Genomic DNA, 18,897 nt, shown 5'->3' on the forward strand with positions numbered 1-18,897 from the left:
GCCACCGTAAGAAAGGCAAGAATAATAACTTGCTCCCAGCTCTGCCTTCCTGCTAAAACAATCTGCCCACCCAACATCCTGAACTGCACAGGCTCCACAAATCTAATTAGCCATGAGTCGAAAACATACAGATCTGTTTGTCAAACATGCATAATTACATTAAAGTTGTCGTGCTTTTATTAATAAAAACTTGGAAAGAGATGAGATACAAATACAAAGGAGAAAAGTTTAAAAGGTAAGTGCCTCCCCTTCACCGAATAAAAAGCTGTCTTTGTGTGGACAATGCACATATTGGGCAACTTGGATACATTTTTCCTTGTTTGTTATAAAAGCACACGATGACCAAGGTCCTTTTATGTTCTGACGTATGACTGGGTTCCAGCTAAATATCATTTCATGGAGTCCAAGGGGTGAGGCGATGGTATTTATAGACATGCTCAGGGCTAGAATTTTGGTTAGCAGCAACATAGCTATGTCCCTATCCGCCCAACACACCCTGCTGGGAAAATGCCCACCTGTATATATAGATCCTGCCACGCTCTTCCTATTAAACACGCATTTCAAGCAAACTTGCTTTTTACCCATCGGTTTTGGAAAAAGATCACATCTACAGCTTCCTCTTAAAGATACAGATATAGAAGAAAAACAGAGGCCACTTTAAGAGCTCATCTAGTTTAGAAGAGCCCTGTCCAGAGGCTGCCCAATATTCCAGTGAAGCCGTTTGGCACTGGCACCTCTTCACTCCACAGCTACCTCCCTTAGAGGCACGCTACGGCAGACAGCCATGCAGGCAACGCTGCTGGATTAATGCTCTGTTGTGGAGATCTTAACCATGTGCACGCCCAGTTGTTTCATATAGCATCACTATGTAAGAGTCCCTATTTTTAAACAAACAGAAAGTGTTTGTCAGGTCACTCTCTACTATTATCCCATCTGTAAACCAATAAACTGAAATGCCACACACTTTAATCCTAAATTCACTGGCTTGAGGGTGCAACAGCAGTATAAAGTGACACGACAAACACTTTCTGTTTGCTTTAAAAAGTGGAAGTTTGACCCACTTTAAACAACAGGATCTCAGGAACTGCCAGAATAATAAAACACAAATGAACGAACCGTTGGAGGGCTTCTTATAATAAACCAAACCTAACTGCCATTACCGCTATAACCCACGCAGATGCCTGGACCACCACGACAAAAGCAGTTACCATAGGTTGGTTCACAGTCCAAAGACCCCACTTGCCTGCCACACACAGAAATTGGGGATTTAAAAGGCAACTTCCTAACACCCACCCATTCACTAAGTGGTCTGGGATGGTGTGGTGAAAGCTAAACAGAAGACTAATGTAGGGAGCCAGTCCTTGGTTTTGCTGCGTGATGCCACACTTCTTGGAAGCCTTATTTCTTAACTTCAAGCTCTTTAATACTATTTTTCAGTGCTGCTTCCCTCATCCTTCCACATCCCCTAAACTGCTGCACCAAATACCTTGCACAGATTTACTTTGGCAGGAACTTCAAACAACACTGCTGAAGTCACTGCTTGGCATACAGCAACTCTTTTGTAGTCTGCATGGGTCTGAACCGAGACTTACTGAAATCTATGTACAGGATGTATAGCTACAGAAATCTCATTACTTCTTGGGTTTTAATTTTTTTTTTTTTTTTTTTTTTTGCATACAGTCACCTAAATGTGACAGCTGCAATGGTACATAACTAGGAAAGGTGACTGAAAGTGTTGCTGGGAGCATACCTTACTGCAAACATATGGCAGTTATCTTTGCATATATTCTAAGGCTTGTCAACATCTCCAAACATAGCATTTTCCATGTAAAAATCTAAAAAGGAAGATAATCTCCCCAAACTCAGATAAAATAACAAGACAGGTGCTTCACATGGCAGGCCGTAAAACAAACAAACAAAAAGATTTTAAATACTTTTCAGAGTACACAGCTGCACTGTAAATTCACCAACACTGAACACTAATGCTGTGAACACTAACGGGTTTTCAAAACACACTCAACAATTCCAAAGAAGCCCGTCCATCAGCAGCTCTTACACACAACTGGAACTGCCAGCCCAAAGTCCTCGCAGAGCGGGGACTGCTGGAAGACTGCACCAGGACAGCGACAGCACTGCAGGTAGGCAGCCCCATCAGAGGACAGACGCTGAGCTAGACAGAGCTCTGGTCTCCCCAAGAGCAACTGATCTTGTTCAGCTCACAAAGCTAAAGAAGACACTGACCTGTCAATAAATCGGAGTTGAAGTAGACTACTACCAGTAGAAGACATGGTCTTAAAGTTACTGACTGCTCATCCATTACACACCGCCTCTTCTCTGAGCATCCTGCAATAATACGGCCTGAACAGTATTTCCAATTGCCAAAAGTACCTTTCTAGATTCCAGTACACCCAAAATGTGCTTGCATACATATAGTTGCATATATTTTATATAGCGCAAGGATAAGCCAATAGCATAGCAATATGTGTTTGCAAGTGCCTATGAAATCCCTTTGCAATTAGATGCCTGCTTAAACAGAGGCAACAAGGAAATAAGTAACAACAATTAAGAACAAAAAAAAACTTTCCAGAATATTTTTTGAATGATTATAAAAAATAAAGTGCTGTTCTATCATCTTCTGCAGAAAGATGGAGGAGAAACATTAAGGTCTTCCTTACCTTTCCCTGAACAAGAGACAGATTGGAAGGGCTCAAGTTCCACATCAACATAAAAGGCCTCCAGCCATCTGCCTGACATGAGTCAGTTATTCCTTCTTGCCCCCAAACGCCTCACGTTGGTGCACACCGTCATACTGATGGGCATATGTCACACTGCAGTATTTTTGGAGTGAGGTGCACTTCCACGGCACCAGAGCCCACACGAGATGGCTGCGACCACAGACAGGTCCCCAGCTAGACCCTGCACAGACAGACTCAGACAAGCAGTCCTTGCTGTAACACGGATAAACACCTCCCTCCTCTCCAGCTTCTTCCCTCACATCACAGGCTTCCCTCTCCTGCCCCCCAGCTCTCAGCCCCGCCGGCACGGTCTCACCTTCGCTGTGCCGGCATTGCTGATGCCTACGTCACACAGCCCATCCCACCCCAGCCATGCCCCATCGCCTCCTCTCTGAGTAGATTCAGGGAGACGAGCCTTAAAATCTCTCCTGCCGCAACGCTGCTTCCACGACAACAAGGAGAAACAGCCAACTAATAATGGACTGGTTGAGGGGCTTGCCAGCTTCAGCAAACACGTCTGGAATGACTTTTTTCTTCTAAAGCTTCCAGTTGAGTGTTGGTCATCTTGGACGCAACACCTGTGCTGCAACAAGCAGAGCCCACGCAGCACCCCAGGCTGGGCACAAAGACATTTGCTCATCAACTAAATGAGGCTGCAAGCAACTTTGCCCATGCACGCGGGCTGTGCCTAATGCACTGCAGAAGCCCCTGGAATACAGACAATCAATAGTAAGCACATTATAATACTGAGAAGCTTACCGAGATATATTTACTATGTCTATGTGTCCATCCCTTGAGTTTTGGTCAAATATTTGTAATGCGCTACCTGCAGCACCTCTCTCAGCTGCTGTCAACCTAACCCATGATGTTATAAATATCATTTGTTTACCTGAAGTTGAATGATCGTTTCAACTTTGTTAATCTGATTGCATAACAACCTATAGCAGCCTTAAGTAACTAGGCTGCAGTCTCCAGGACAGATTAGTTGAAATCACTCGTTTCAGCACCCTGCTTTTTGGAAAAAACAAAACCCAAAGTGAAATAGATAATGCAGAAAGAAGAAAATCCAAGCACCTGGCTTCTGCTCTTGGAGCTGGCTACAGCATGAGATGTATCACAGCGTGCAGATGTGGTGTAATAGCTTCACACCTGGTCCACGCTGCTAGCACAAGCTAATGTGAAAGGTCTGCAACCAGAACACAACATTGCGCAATTAAAGTGCACTCTGTCATGTCTTATTCACAGCTATCGCATACGCTATTAGGCAAACTACACTGCATGTATACAGCGGATTTCCAAAACAAGCGATCGCATGTGTACAAACAAAGGGCATCATTTCCATGGCGGGTCCCACAAAAGCCTCTCTGCTGCCTAGACTGGAGATCTCCAGTCAGCAGTGCCAAGCTGGCCCTGCCCTCCCTAGGCCTTGTACCCCTCTGGAAACACCCACAGACAAGGCACCTCCCGAGACAGAGTAACCTTTAAAGGTTCTGTAGATGACGGGAAGATCTCTAGTTGCGTTTTATTACATTACCACCAAGCCTTACACAAACCCAGCCGCCCCATTATACAACGCGAGGGCTAACGTAAGGTTAAGGAGCATCAGTGCCAACGTGCTCAGCTTGCACTGAAGGGCACAAACCTCCGGCCCCTGTATGTGGCGGACATTCAGAAACCTGCTGGTTAAACCTGCTGGTTAGCAAGTTCAGAAAGCAACACCCAGCCGCACGGATCGCTCCCAGCAGGCTGGGGCCAGGAGCCTTGCACCAGGAACCAAGCAAACGGGGCACGGGGATGGCAAAGGCTGGGCGGAAGGGAAAGCGAAGAGGGCAAGGGGCGCGTTTGGGCACCTCGCTTCCCACCAGCCCCGAGGAACCAAGAGCCAGCACGCACAAAACCCACCCGCAGGCCTCACCCGCAGGCCCCCTCACCCCGCCGGGCGGCGGCCCTGCCCCGCGGCCCCCCACGGCCCCGGCCGCCCCAGGGGCACGGGGGGCCGGCAGGGCAGGGCCGGGGCGAGCGGGGGGCGAGCGGGGAGTCGCCGCCCCCGGGCTCAGCCGCACCGCCAGCCTGACACCTACCGGGCAGCGGCGGGCGTGCCGCCCGGCTCCGGCCGCCCGGCGCTAGCCCCTTCAAAGAGAACGTGGCGTTTCTTTTTTTTTTTTTTTTTTTTTTTTTGACACGAGAAACGCGCTGCACCCCCCGCCGGGAAGCCCTGCGGGCTGAGAGGCTGCAGGGAGGGCCCCAGCCCCGCTCCGTGCCCGGCGCCGCTGCCCGCACAAAGCCCGGCCGCGAATAAAGGCTCGCCCGCAGAGCCTGGGCGGCCGGCCCCCGGCGGAACGAGGCGAGCCGAGCCCCACGGCACGGGCACGGCACGGACACGGCTCCCGCCCCGGGGGGCGACGCCGGGCCCCGCTCCCGGCAGCCCAGGCCCGGGCCTCCGCCGGGGAAGCGGCGCCCCCCTCCCGCGGCCGCCCCGGGGGCGCTCACCTCAGGCGCCGCCGCCGCCCCGCAGCGGCTCCCCCGCCGCCGAGAGCCGTCAGCGGGCGCCGGCCGCGGGCTGCAGAAGGACGGGGAGGCGCGGGGCGAAGAGGGCGGCTCCGGCGAAGCGTGCGAGCGCGAAGGCGGCGGCAGCCGGGCGCGGAGCGGCCTCTCCGGGCAGCCGGGGCGGGCCGAGGCGGGGCCGGGGCGGTGCGGAGCAGAGCGGGGGGCGGATGGAGCCGAGGAGGAGCCGCCCGCCCGCTCCTCCCGCCGCCGGGGCCGGCCCCCGGCCCCCCCGGGTGACGCCGGCTCCAGGAGCGGCCAGCCCTGCTCTGCCCAGCCCAGCCCTGCCCAGCCCTGCCCTGCGCCGGCCGCTCGCGGTTGCCCTCGAGGCTCCGAGGAGGAGCCGGGGCCGCGGCTCCCTCCTGCCCGGCACCGCCGCCTGTTCCCCCCCCACGCCCCGAGGCTGCGTTGCGGGCGAGCCGCGGTGCTGGCGGCAGCCTCCCACCGGCACCGTGCTGCGTTGGGGGCCCCGCGGGGCTCTGGCGGAGGTGAAGGCGGCGACCCGCACCTCGGGACTGGCGACATTAAGGGCAGAGGGGTAGCGGGGCGCAAGGCCTCCCGCGGCCGCACCGCCTCCTGCAGCGCCTCACATGCCCCCCAAAATGCCAAGTGTCGATTTGTCGCGCCTCGGCGAAAATCCCTGACTCGGAGTTGTCCCAACTCTGCTGGGCTGAGAAAGGCAGATGCGGGAGCGTAACCTGTCCTCCCAGTTCCGCTGGTAAGCTCCCAGCAGGGCGGCAATGCCTGAATGTGCTGAGTAGGGTCGGACCGGGCCCTGACTCACACAGGCTGCACGGGCTGGGGCTCCGCGCTTCGTGCTTTTAAAAGTAATGAGAATTTGTGCGTGGGCTGTCGCTACAGAAGTGCTGAACCGGCGGTGACCTGGCCTCACCTTCTGCCCTGGCAGAGGGGAGCTGGAGGGCCGATGGCCGTCTCTCTGATGTTGGGTAAGGACACACCAAGGCCACGTAAATATGCAGAAATACGTCCCCGTTTCTGCTTAAATAGAGGCAACTTGGCTAGACTGGGCAAAGATTTCTCAGTAAGGCTGAACCCTGGGAATCCTTTCCCACCCCTCTAAGCTCAAGTCCTTTTGGCTTTAAGTTTAAACCCCATTCTCTTCTGCGACTGTATCCCCGCCATTCTTTCCTCCTTATTTTGTAGGATTAACGATAACATTAGCTAAATATCTCATTACACTTTCTCTACTTCGTGCTATGGCTTTGAGACATTTCTGTGTAGCTTCCTGCCTCCAAAGATCTCACAAATAAATCACCTGGTGATGGGTATTCCTGACATTGCGTAAGAGTACGGGCTTGTTTGCAGAAGTACCCAAACCCAAAGGCTTATGAATGCTGCACAGACTCGTTGTCTGCTCTGTCTTGGCTATATAGTACTTTTGAAACAGATGCATCACACTTAAGGTTCCGAAGATGTTTAAAATAAGAACATGTCCTTAATTAAAGTGAAGAGCCTCATAAGGGCCCATTTAACAGTAGTAAGTTAGTATTAAAAATACCCCCTTTCTAATGCTTTGTTTCAAACACAAATAATCAGACAGGGAAATGTAAAGTACTTGTGTCATTTTTATAGTCATTTTGAAAATCCTTTAAAAATTTTCCCCACTAGCCAGTTTGTTCTGTTCCATTGACTGTTAAAATACAATTACAGTTATTATCTACTTTCTGCTTTTTAATTACTTCACTGAAATCTTGTTTGCACACCGGGGGTGGCAGTCATGCAGTGATAGGACTTTATCAGGTCAAGCTGTCGTTACATGCTCTCTGATTCTATGTGCAGTATTTGTGTGAGCAGTTCAATACTTGGTGTCTGTGAGCGAAAGGGCAGGGATTTGTTTCATTCTCACTCCTCGACCTAAAAGTCTTGTGACAGAGAAGAAACCTCTGTGGGTGGACTTATCAGCATGCTCTGGAGAACGTCCCAGCACCCAGAGCATCTCAGGGCAGGAGTCTAAGTGTGTTGGGGTAAGAATACACCAGACATCTAGGTAGGGTAAGAGATGCAGAAACCGACTCCTCTGCCTTCGGTGTCCTTCTCCCGCTCAGCAATGGGGCAGCAGAGTGGTTCTCTACCTTATTGTGATTTTTTTCCCCCGAAATTCAATCCTTTTTAGCTTTATTGCAACATGTACTCAAAATTTCACAGGCAAAACCTTTTTTGTATCCACAGAAGCAGTCTGTGGGTATGGAGGCATAGTTTTTCATGAAAATGACTGTTGACTGAAAAAATGGAGGCTGGGGTGAGGCTTGTGTAGCTTTTTCAGTTTTTTTTTTTTTTTGCCAACAAGTGCTACCATGTGAACTAGAAAGACTTTAGTAAGCATACTTTTTCTTATCATTTACAGTTTTAGCATCTTCCAGTAAACCAGGCAGAGATGTTTATATCTAAGGACATTTCTCTTTCACCATTATGAAAATGTTAAGATAAATAACAGTTTGTTTGCCAAATCATTGGCAAGATCCCATTTGCAGTCACTGCTACCTTCCTCTTTCTAGCAATCTAATTATTTTTCTCAGAATTGTAAATCACTAGGAGAAAGGTGGACATAAGCAACATCAAGAGATTCCAGAAGAGGGAATATTTTCAACTCTAGGTTGACAAGTTTGAAGTTGGCCAACTGAGCTTTTTACCCTGTTTGCTACAGAGTGCCTGATAGTGTTTCCTAAGACACATGGAGCTTTCACAGTGAAAAATACATGATTGCTATGCTGCTGTAACTGTGATTCCAATAAAAATGACCAAAAAAGAGCAGCATAAAGCAAACATATTTTGTTTAGCTTCCATGAACAAACCTCTCTGATGTTTTCCTTGTGATGCATGCTGCTAGTTAGCGTTCATAATGGAATTACTTACATGTATATGTACTTCCCCATGCACAAATTTGTCGATCAACTCTTTGTATACTGCTGTAGTACAGTCAATGTTACTCGTAAAAGAAGAAAATACTTATTTCCCTGTTTTCTCATGCTTGATTTACTCATTTTTTGAGACAGCATACTGGGCAGTTGTTTTTGGAAGCTGGAAGATGATAAGTAGTGTAAACAATTTCTGACATCCAGAACATATTTGGTACTAAGTGTCTGCTGAACCTGATTCTCTGCCCCTGCCTAGTGGTGCCTGAACCCGATTATTAGCACATTGCCCTGAGAACAAATTATGATTTTAATATAAAAACCAAGGGCAGGGGGTTGTTTCTGCAAGAAGACAACAGCTTTCATCTTGAAAGAAAAGGAAACCAGCTTTCTCAATTCGGTGCTCCTGGTGCTGTGGGAATGAAATGACTTCGAGTGCAGTATCCAGGGACTTAAAGGGTTGCCAGAGATAAAATTTGCAAAGACAAAACTCTTTCCAGCCTTTTCTGGCCAGAAGATTAATGTAAGAAAAAGTAAAAAACAAAAACAACAACAAAAAAAAAACCTTGCAAGACACTCAAAAATCTTTGAAAGGAGAAGAACGAGGGTAGAAATCAATACCAAGAGAGTCGGTAGCTCCAGACTACAACTGATCGTCTTCTTTTGAAAGAAGCTCCAACTCCAGGCTAAATTCTCCCATGCTAGATTTTAGAATCCTTTCTTCTCTAAGATAATAGCTTGTGTTCCACTGAAATCAATAGGTTTGTAATCGGGAAGCTGTTACCAAGTGAGGCTGCGTCTGACGTAAGTGGGAGGTTTGTTCATATTGACCCTGACACAGCAATGAGCTAGCTGGAGCAGACAGGGACGTGTGTAATTTAATTCCCAACAAAGTCAGCAGCCTTTAAAGTTGTGCACAAGGTGGTGAATTGGTGTCTCAGATTGAAAATTTACACTATGATAGATTATTTATTGGCTCGATCGACATGTTTTTTCTATTCTGATAAATCTGCTTTAGTAGAGTATGGTTTTTCCCCTGGCTGCTATGTATTATCTCCAGTGTGGATCCAGTTGTGGCAGGATTGTGTGCCTGTTTTCTTATGCTCATACTCACATTATAGCATGCTTACATTCACTAAAGAGCATTTTCAGTACACTGTCACTAAGTATGTAGGGAGATTTAAAAGTGTTGCAGCTGGTATATGTGCTGAACAAGCCTCAAAGATGTAAAATGTAAAAGGGAGTGTTGGAAAAGGCAAGAGGGTAATTAAAGCGGTGGCTTAGAAACACCGCTTTAGGCCATTTATAGAAAAAAAAAAAAGTATTTGGCATCGAAGTGTCAGTATTTCCTGATACTTTAATGAAGCTCTATATTTCAGAAACAGGAAAAATTAGAGAAGTCATGGCCCAGCTTACAGATAAATAGGTGAAATTGCTACACAATTTTCCCAGTCAATGCTAGTTGAGAGGAAAACTAAAATGTGTGTAAATTGTTGTTGGGCTTAAAGGTTCTAACCAATAGGTGTCTAGAACCTGCCTGGGAGATGCTAATGTAAACCTCAACAACAGCACGTTCATTTTCCCTTTAAGAATAATAGTTCCAAAACATGGAACTCTTACCTAAACATGCTGACATTCAAAGGTCTTTGTAAACATAATCTTTAGGGTTGGAAAATACAATTACTGTGAAAGGATTATGACATCCAGGATGATTAAGCCATTCCTCTGTCCCTAAGGACAGGAGGAGAATCAGAGCCAGGCTCGCTTGGATGAGATTGCTGGTGCTGCTTGATAATGAAGAGAGGACAGAAATGCACAGGCTATCTAGATTTAGTCTCCTTTCATGGATTTTCCATGCCCTGTAAAATTTACAGATGTCACTTACAAAAATTTGTACTTGCTGAAGTGAGTTTGATGCTGTAAATCAAGGAGCTGCACTTTGAGCTGTTCTGCTGCTTGACAAGCAATACAGGAACAGATGCGTGAACTCCCCGGCTTCTTTTTAATGGTGCATTAACATCAAAGTCTAGCTTTACATATTTAAATGATTACAAATTAGCGCATGTTTGTTTTGCACAATCTGGCCCTGCTCATTGCATTCACTGTTGTTATTAAAATGGAAAAAGTGTTAATCTGCTATAAAGAAAAAAAAAATGGATTGCAAATTCTCAGCATATTAGAGAATGCATTTTAAGAAATAATTATTTTAGAGTAAATAATGCCCTTGGAAATGTGGATTGCTCTTATTCACCTCACTGGGCAGTACACCTGTTCAGATGGCAGGATGGTGATGGAAATATTTTAAGAGTCAAAGATTAATCTGCATTACTTAAAGCTAAGTAATATTCCTGAAGATTCTTGTTTACGTTTTTGTCATCACAGAGTAGGGCCTACATTAAAAACTTGACTGAAAGCAAGCCCAGCTGTAGGAGATACCTATAGGTACTTCAGGGAATTTTCAGAAAAGCTTTACCGATCACAGTTTTACATGCAATGTTTGTTTCTTTACTCTTCAGATTAAATTATTCTGTCTATACCTGGCCTTGCAATTAGGCAAGATAAGACAAAATAGGTAGATAAGTCCTCAGATAAGCCATGAATATTTTGGATGCTGTATAAATGAAAATAAAGGTCAGTGTCAGAGCATCCAATTCTGAGGTCCTAATTCCAGATTAATGAATTAGGAAAGCTGTCCTCTAACAAGGTAGTACATGATCTGAAGATACAGGAATTTAGTGACAACCAAGCACTGGATACTGTGCTCCTGCTTAAGACACCAACAGAAAAGCCATTTGATTTTATTGTGCAGAACTGGATCCAAAGCTCATGCTGAGTAATGCTAGTTCCTGAGTTAGCACCAAAAGTGGAGAACATTTTCTTCTAGTCTACACTTGCTTCTCACTTCTGCTTTGACAGGCTAGCATGTCTTCTGTTTATTCCTCCTAAGCTAACATAGCTCATTTTGACACTAAATTCTTAAATAGCACTTCTGTGAGCAGCTGCGTCTCCTGATCTGGAAAGGTGGCACTCTCCTGTTGGGAGCATTGAGGGACACTCTGCTCACCAGTGAGTTCTCCTTCTGGCATAGGTTTTTGCAAAGCACACATCCACTCCCACTCCTCCCCTTTCCATCAGAAATGTACAGTTTTGTCTGCATTAGAAATCAGACCCCATTCATTAGAAAAAGGGAAATTGTCCCGAAAGGAGACCCCATCCAGAATTGCTTTGGGATCTGCACTGCCTGCTCATACAGACTATACATGTAGGTCGCATTCAGACATGCTGTTGTGGCAAATGTCATGGAGGAGGCTCCCAAAACTGTGGCTTAAATTAGAAGGGTTATTTGGAAGCCATCCTTCATACAGGGTACTTTATTTTGAGTTTGCTGTCTGAGTATTTGGAAAATAGTTGGGTTGGTATGATGGGAGATAAGAGTTGCTATGTAATGATTCCTTGGTGGGACAACTGTAATACAACAGTAGCAGTTTACTTGTTATGATAAGATCTTAGCGGTTGATGTTGAATATTGAGACTGCTATTTTAGGAGATATGCATTGTTAAAATTTACGCAAATCAATCTTTCAGGGCCCATAAAGATAATCTTAGGAAGAACATAAAACAAAAACTGAAGGTTATAATAATAATGTAGAATTAGAGGATTTTTCATGTATTTTAATGTGCCAGACAAAAAAAAAAAAAAATCCATGTTTTTAACCAGATGAAGGATTGCTTCAAACAGTAAAAGCCAAGGTGGGTGAAGTTACCATTTGTGTATTACCCCAGACATTTATCAGCATTTCAGTAAGGAACTGTGCACCATGTGCAAAGTTAAACATGTACACAACTTTTATTAGATCAGGGTCTCAGGTTCCGACATCTTTTACACAGATGGAAAAGCGGGGACAAACAGTGATTCAATAAGTAGCCTACAGAACACAGACTCAGAGAAGAAAAGCTACCAGCTGTGGCTAATACGACATGTTTTAAGAGCTAGCATGAGTTCCTCCTTTTTATGTACTGAAGGTGGGTATTGTAAAGCAATATATAAATGTATATTATAAAGAAATATATAAATGGATTTATCTGTTTATTTTTTGTACCAAAAGGAAACCATACTGACGTTAGAATAGTGCTGTCCATATGGGAGAGAAGGTCTATTTCACTGTGCAACATTGCATGTTATTCTTTTTTTAATTTCCAAGCCGAGGAAATAAAGAAAAATGTTCTATGCCATTATGCTGCTATTATGGCAGAGAATTTAATTGAATTCAAATCAAGGCAAAGTTATGATTCCCTTAGAAATTGTAACTTGGTCCAAAACACTGAGCTATTTTGGAATTATTGTTACTATGCACCTTTACAGAAAATATTAAGCTGATGGGAACTATTGATAGTTCCCTGATAAGGGAACTATTACTTTGAATTTCACAACTTATAAGGATATATGATTAATCACAGTTGTGTTTTGATTGTAATTTTTACATATTAGTTATGATACAGAGCTATAGTGTAGTATTTGTCTCCCTCATCTTAGGCATCTCAAAGTTAAATGTCCATGTTACAGCTAGTCATCCATGGCTCCTTTTATAGCCAGCGGAGAGAAATAGTAAGGGACAGAAATAAAGACCTCCAAAGGCTTGTTTGTCTGACTTTCTTGGGGGAGTATTCTAAGATGAAGTGCATGACCTTATGGAGGCTTGCATTGTGTTCAGGTACCTAGCTTGAGCACGGGCAACTAACTTGTGGTGTCTTACCTGAATGAGGTGAATCCCATCCTCAGGGAGCAACTCTTATTAAGGCAATCATTCCATTGTCATTTTAGGCAGCTTTCTCTAAATAAACATGTAAACTGTTTTGCCGTTTTTGCTTGTCTGCTTTATTAGAGTTTGTTTTTCCTCCTCCAGAGGAGGAATATGTTCAACTCAGAAATACATGGAAATGCTACCCCCTCAGCAGTAATTACTAGAAAAAGTGCTTTCAGTTCCTTATCAAAACACACTTGTTTGCTCCCTAGGCTGCTCAAAAGTTTCTCTCCTGGAGAAAGAAGAAAAACAGTCAGTAGTAAGAAGGATGTTCTTTCCAAAAAAGACGGGGAGAGTGTTGCAGCAGTCTTTTCTTAGTGATCTTTGTAGCTTCGAGGCAGGGAGAGGAATTGGAGCAGTGGGTTATTGCCAACTTTACATGGTATCTGTTGTGGAACAGAGAGGTATTAGCGTACTTCCTAACAGAACCAATTAATCATATAGCTTAGTAGAAATAACGCTTTGTGTATGTCATGTTTGCAGGGTTCTAAGAAGTGACATAAAGGACTTGGTTTATTCGTGGAGTCCCATTAATCAGCATGTTCTGTACCTAGTTCTGCTCTAATTGATTATGGTAGGAAAAGGGGGAATTAAAAAGCAGGTATCTGAGACTACACTTCAAAAAAATCTGCAACAAAGTCATAATAGAACATTGTGGTGATTAAAAATAGAAAATTGCTACAGAGTTCACTCCAGATAAGTTGAGTTTGGTTTGAGGCCAAATCAGAATTAGTGGTTCCATTGAACTGTGTTAAGATGTGACACACAGTTTGGCTGTTATTTACTCATGTTTAACCATAACAAAAAACTGGTCTCTCCATCATTTTGAGCTAATGTCCAAACAATGGGGACTGGATTGGATATAGAAATTCGGATTCAATGTTCAGCTAAAAAAATTGTACATCCCAATGTAAGGCCACAAGAATGTCTGTCACTGATGGCCTTGGGGCTGGAAGGCAATCTGACCTGAGGGGGAAAAAAAAAGAGAGACATTTCTTCTACAAACAGACATTGGTGGATGTTGTTACAGTTTTGCAAAACTAGCTGAAGTTCACTAGCAGCTTCTGTAGATTGTGAAGCCACAGCAGAGGTAGAAGACAGTCACATTACTGTGTGAAATATGTGGTATTAATACCCACCCAGTTGATCAAGCTAATTATAGGTAGAGATAATGCAGCCTTTTCTGAGCAGGAGGCAAGAGATGAAGGTCTTACCCCCGTGATACAGGAAAAGAAGGGAAAGCTGCAGCCTTTCTACATCAGCTACCATCTCTGTAGCCTGCTGTTTGTAGGATGGGGGGATCCAGGCTTCCAAAAACATTTAGCAATCTCCCCTAAGGTGGGTTCTGCTCCCTGAAGAAACTATAAGCCAAACTAAATATTAACCTGCCTCCAAGCATCATAGCAGTGTAATTTTTTTTTTTATGACATACTGTGCCTGACATGTTGCAAACGTCTGTTACTTGGTTTGCTTTTTGTTTTGTGTATGTGTCTGTGTGTATATGTGCTCTTCTGAGAAGGGTGAGGAGAGATAGAAGGGAATACCTGCCAGTCTCTGAAGTTCAATGCGACTCAGAGTTCCAGGTGCAAAGCTAAAGGAAAGTTTGATTTAGACAGATTTAAAGATAGATAGCTCTTTAAAGATACTTAAAGATAAGCAAGTGTCTGTTAGTATTCAGAAGTAGACCTCTCTTCACTTTGCACTGCAACCATAAAGAAATAGAAAGTGTTATTTCCTCCTCAGTTACAGTGGGATGTGTTCTCCTTCCCATGAGCTGCTATTGGTAGCTAAAAGGTATGGAGCAAACCCAAACCTCTGTGTTACCTGTGACTTCTACCATTGACCAAAAAGGGGGCTGTAGTGTTCATTATCAGATCAGCCACGAAGGTTTACCCTGCTGAACTCAAGTGGATTAGCTGTAGATGTGATTTCCTCCTAATTGTCTACTGCTTGAAACATGAAAGTGAGTGGTCTGATGTATTAAAGGAATTTGTCTCTCGAAGGGAAGTGACTCTTTGTCTGCCTAGCAAAACATTTCAAAAATAAACAAAAATTGTGGCATCAGTTTTGTTCAGTACTTTTCATCTTGTCCCTGTACATCTCCGTAACTCTTTTCCCTAGATAATCTTTGAAAGGTCAGATTTAATCAGATTTTTCAGAAGCTTGACCATTGACTGAAAGCAATGTGTCTGAAGGTATACTTTAGTAGCAGGCCTTGTTCACCTCTCATTTGTGTTGCCGTGTGATCTGTATGGATGTCATCCCAGTTCCTTCTTTTTGTTGCTCTGTCTTCAAATATACGTAATTACGTTGACCTGCTCCACAGCAGGCTTTGAGGTATCTGGATGAGCAGGACTAGATATTTTATTAGCTCATTTAATGTGACGAAGGTGGAGGGAAAAGACTGACCAATTTGTACTCTTCAGCGGACACCTCTATCTGGAGGTGGAACAATTAAGTGAACAAAAAACAGTAAACAAGAAACTGAGGAAATCCTAGTTATCAAGGAGAGGATCGTACTATAAAATGAATGTTTTTTCTGTTTCAGTGAGGACCAAGTCAGGCTCCTAAGTGTCTCAATGTACATCACAATATCTGGGGAACAGGAATATTCATCTTAGTTTCATAGCCACCACCTGTGTTCCTTCCAGAAAACAGCTACCTCCATTCATCTTACCCATTTTACTATATTAAGCGTTATCTATTCTTGTTATCTTGTGACCAGAAGGGAGACTGAATGCTGTACATAAGCCTGTTAGGTATTTGCCTGTACAGTTGAAGTGCTGGAGGAGGTTCCCTCTCGGCCAAACTCCGTGGTGTTGGATGAAGAGCAATCTAGCCTGGTAACTGCGAGACTGAGTGGGAATACCCCCTACCCTGCCAAGCACCAAGGTCCTGAGGCTCAAAAGAGGATTAAGGCTTCTTTGATTGTGACTATTTGCAAAGAACAAGGAGCCTTCTCTTCGCTTGGCATGATCAGGACAGTTAGATGAGAATCAGCTTTGGGTGGAGAGCTGGGAACCCAGCCTGAGCTCTGCGCTGGGCTTGGTTGTGCATGGCATCAACTTCAGTGCCTCCGTTTCTCAGTCGTCATTGAAAGAGAAAGAATACTTCTTGGTTCCTCACCTGAGCAGTGCAAAGTTTTATTATGCTGTGTTTGAACAATACTTGAAGATACAAATCCCTAGCATTACAATTTGTTTCAACATGCAGGTCCTGCTAGTAAATTGCAGTATAAAAGCCAAACTCTCATCTCAGTCACGATGGTATTAAGAATAATGCAAATGATTCAGAAATGTGAGTGGTCCAAAGCCCATAAAAGGTACCAGATGTAAGTGAAGCGAACAAAACCAAACCAAACAAACAAACAAAAAAACCCACTGTGTACTACAAAGCAGTATTACAAAGGACTCTCTTAACAATATATGCAGAATATTATTTCTGTTGTAGGAGAAGTGCTCTATATCCTCTCCAGCAGCAGGTAAATTACAAAATCTTTTCCAGGATGCTCTATCAATGTATAAACCTTCTGGGCTAAGAGATGAGTCGGAGACTGTTACCCAATCTGCCCTGGAGCAAGCCAGGAAAGTAGATCTGATGCTGAAAGAGACAGCTATTTCCCAAGATTTATAGACTAAGAGTATTTTATTTACTATCCGAGGAAGGAGTCCACACTTGTTGCAAAGAATGAACATAAAATGGGCAGGGTTGGATTCTCCTTGGTTTTGTGTGACTGTGAAAATAAATTAAAGCATCCCTGGAAGCTGAGCGTTCAGGTGTCTTTTGGTCCTGTGAGGTTTCTCAGAAAAGGCTGTCCTGAGAGCTCTGCAGTATGCTCACATGCTTGTGATGTGTGGGGAGCTTGTTAGACCTTAACTCTGAGCTGAAAAAATACAGATGAAGCATGAATACAGAACATTTAGGTATCATTTTGAACTCACAAGCCAGTGTCCAGCATAGACTGCAAGCTGTTTCTGCTTTTAGCTTTCTTATCATTGAGTCTAATCTGTCTGAGCTGTAGTAGTATATCATCCCCAAACGCTTTGTACGATCTAAGCAGTATGTAGGGGTAATGAACGTTTTTATTTTGGTATGTGCATTCTCAAAGTCTCATTAGAGGTAGCACTAGTATTTACTTGTTTGCATTTCAAATGAAAGGGAGTCTATTTAACAACATCAGCAATTTGGTCAGTATTGGCACAGTTCCAGCGCCGAGTGGAAAGTTGGCTGATGTTTTCATTAGCCTCAGCACTGTATATACTGCTGCAGTTTTTCTTGGGAGAGTGTGTTTTCTGTCACTGTAGTGAGACCAGGGCTGCAGAGGAAGAGCACTCAGTAGGTCTGCCTGCTAAAACCTCAGGTTAATTCCTGAATTAGGTGCTGGAAGTGCCTCCAAGCTTTATGCTTCATCATGGTTGTCTCTGCCCCAGAAACCAGCTTGCCTGTCCTTTGTCCATTAAGTGTCTTCTCTTCCTCCTTCTTCTCCACCTTTAAATCTGCAGCTCCATGTGGGAAACCCCAGTTTTTGCCCCTTACCTTCCATACCAGCCCTGTCTATAGAACAGCTCCTATTTGGCAGCATCTGCTTGCTGTGACTACTATTTTCTGTTCCAAAGATGTGGTTAGCTGAAAAAAGAAGCACGTTTATTCATTCACTGATACTCCTGTGAAAGCACACCACGGGTCATACTGCTTACATAGTTTCTGTGGTAGTTATCACAGTATCTTGCTGATAGAAGAGGATTTTTTCTTAAAAGAGCTTTGAGGAAGGGAAGTGTACTGATTGCTGTGTTAGAGGTGGAAAAACTAAGGCAGGGAAGCAAGATGACTTGCTCAAAGAATTTGTGGAAGAAGAGTGGGAGGGGAAATCCCATATGCCAAAGAAGGAATTAATCCAGACTGCGGAAGACATGGAGGATGACTCAGTTGCAGATGATAAAAAAAAAAAAAAAAAAAAATCAGAAGGCAAGTGAAATCTTCCCAGAACTCTGGATGAATGCAAGAGAGAGGAACTGTATTTGCTGAAATGACTCACAGGAAGTTATCAGCCCATATGCAGCCAGGAGGCTAACCAGTACCTGAGCTGGGCTGGGACATATCTGTGAGAAAACAGACTGTGTTACAGGGTCATCTCTACTTGGCTTGAGTGCACTGCTGGGCAGCACACTTGGAGGAGAGCTGCATGCTTACAGGGATCTGAATTCAAACCTCGGAGCAAAACAACCTCTCCTGGATCAATAGTTCTGTTCACAGCAGGGGTTGCAAGACAGGGTCACTGGAAAGTGGTAGATGCTTTGCTACTGAAAAATCTCAATTTCTAGCTAGTAACCATTGCTGTTTTCCACCATTGCTGTACTCGAAGTTACTACTCTGCTTAAACTATAGCTATTTCTTGTATTACTGTGCATTATTTAATATTTTTTATCTTTAAAAGTGATGGCAAAATAGTCCTCCCAGCATGCTCCTAAGAGTTCTTATTCAGTGTTCTGCATAGTGATGTTATAGCAGAGGTTTAGGTGCTCAGAACTACATAGGAATTCGACTATTCCTATGAATTTAGTAAAGTTAATCTGTACTGGGTCAAGTCCATAATTCATCTAAGATAGTTTTTCACGTGTTGAGAGTAGCAAGTAAGTCCCAAGATGATGATTTAGCTCCAAACCTTGTATTCAGTCACCAAAACACACATGTGCCTCTGCATCAGTTGATGCTTACTCTCAGTTTTTCAGGGGATACACGTGTTGGTGTTGCTAGTGGGAAAACTATGTGTAAAACCAAGAACATAGTGTGTCTTAGTGAAAGGAAGAAAATTCCCTGTTAGCAGCAATTTAACTGAGCAACTCTTATCTCACTGGGACTGGGGTTTCATGGTATACTTGGTAAAGAAATATTGCACCGTATGAGTAAAGCTCCAGGCATTTATCTTCCAGTATCCAAGGAAGT

At 44.2% G+C, this 18,897-nt stretch overlaps 2 protein-coding genes across 3 annotated transcripts in view; one reads left to right on the top strand and one right to left on the bottom strand.

Moving 5' to 3' along the window:
• Positions 1–5,480, bottom strand: part of C8H1orf21 (chromosome 8 C1orf21 homolog) — a 107,307-nt gene extending 101,827 nt beyond the window's left edge. The window contains exon 1 of one of the 2 annotated variants that reach the window (XM_027463642.3): positions 5,226–5,442. The gene's annotated coding sequence lies outside the window, so the exon portion shown is untranslated. Of the gene's footprint in view, positions 1–5,225 lie in introns of both variants that reach the window. The other variant, XM_072041578.1, reaches the window with a different exon arrangement.
• Positions 5,481–5,597: 117 nt separating this feature from the next.
• The window catches only part of COLGALT2 (collagen beta(1-O)galactosyltransferase 2), a 148,582-nt gene continuing 135,282 nt past the window's right edge, over positions 5,598–18,897 (top strand). Inside the window, exon 1 of the mRNA XM_072041575.1 lies at positions 5,598–5,997. The gene's annotated coding sequence lies outside the window, so the exon portion shown is untranslated. The remainder of the gene's footprint in view (positions 5,998–18,897) is intronic.

The sequence above is a fragment of the Anas platyrhynchos genome, chromosome 8, assembly GCF_047663525.1.
Source record: "Anas platyrhynchos isolate ZD024472 breed Pekin duck chromosome 8, IASCAAS_PekinDuck_T2T, whole genome shotgun sequence".
NCBI lineage: Eukaryota > Metazoa > Chordata > Aves > Anseriformes > Anatidae > Anas > Anas platyrhynchos.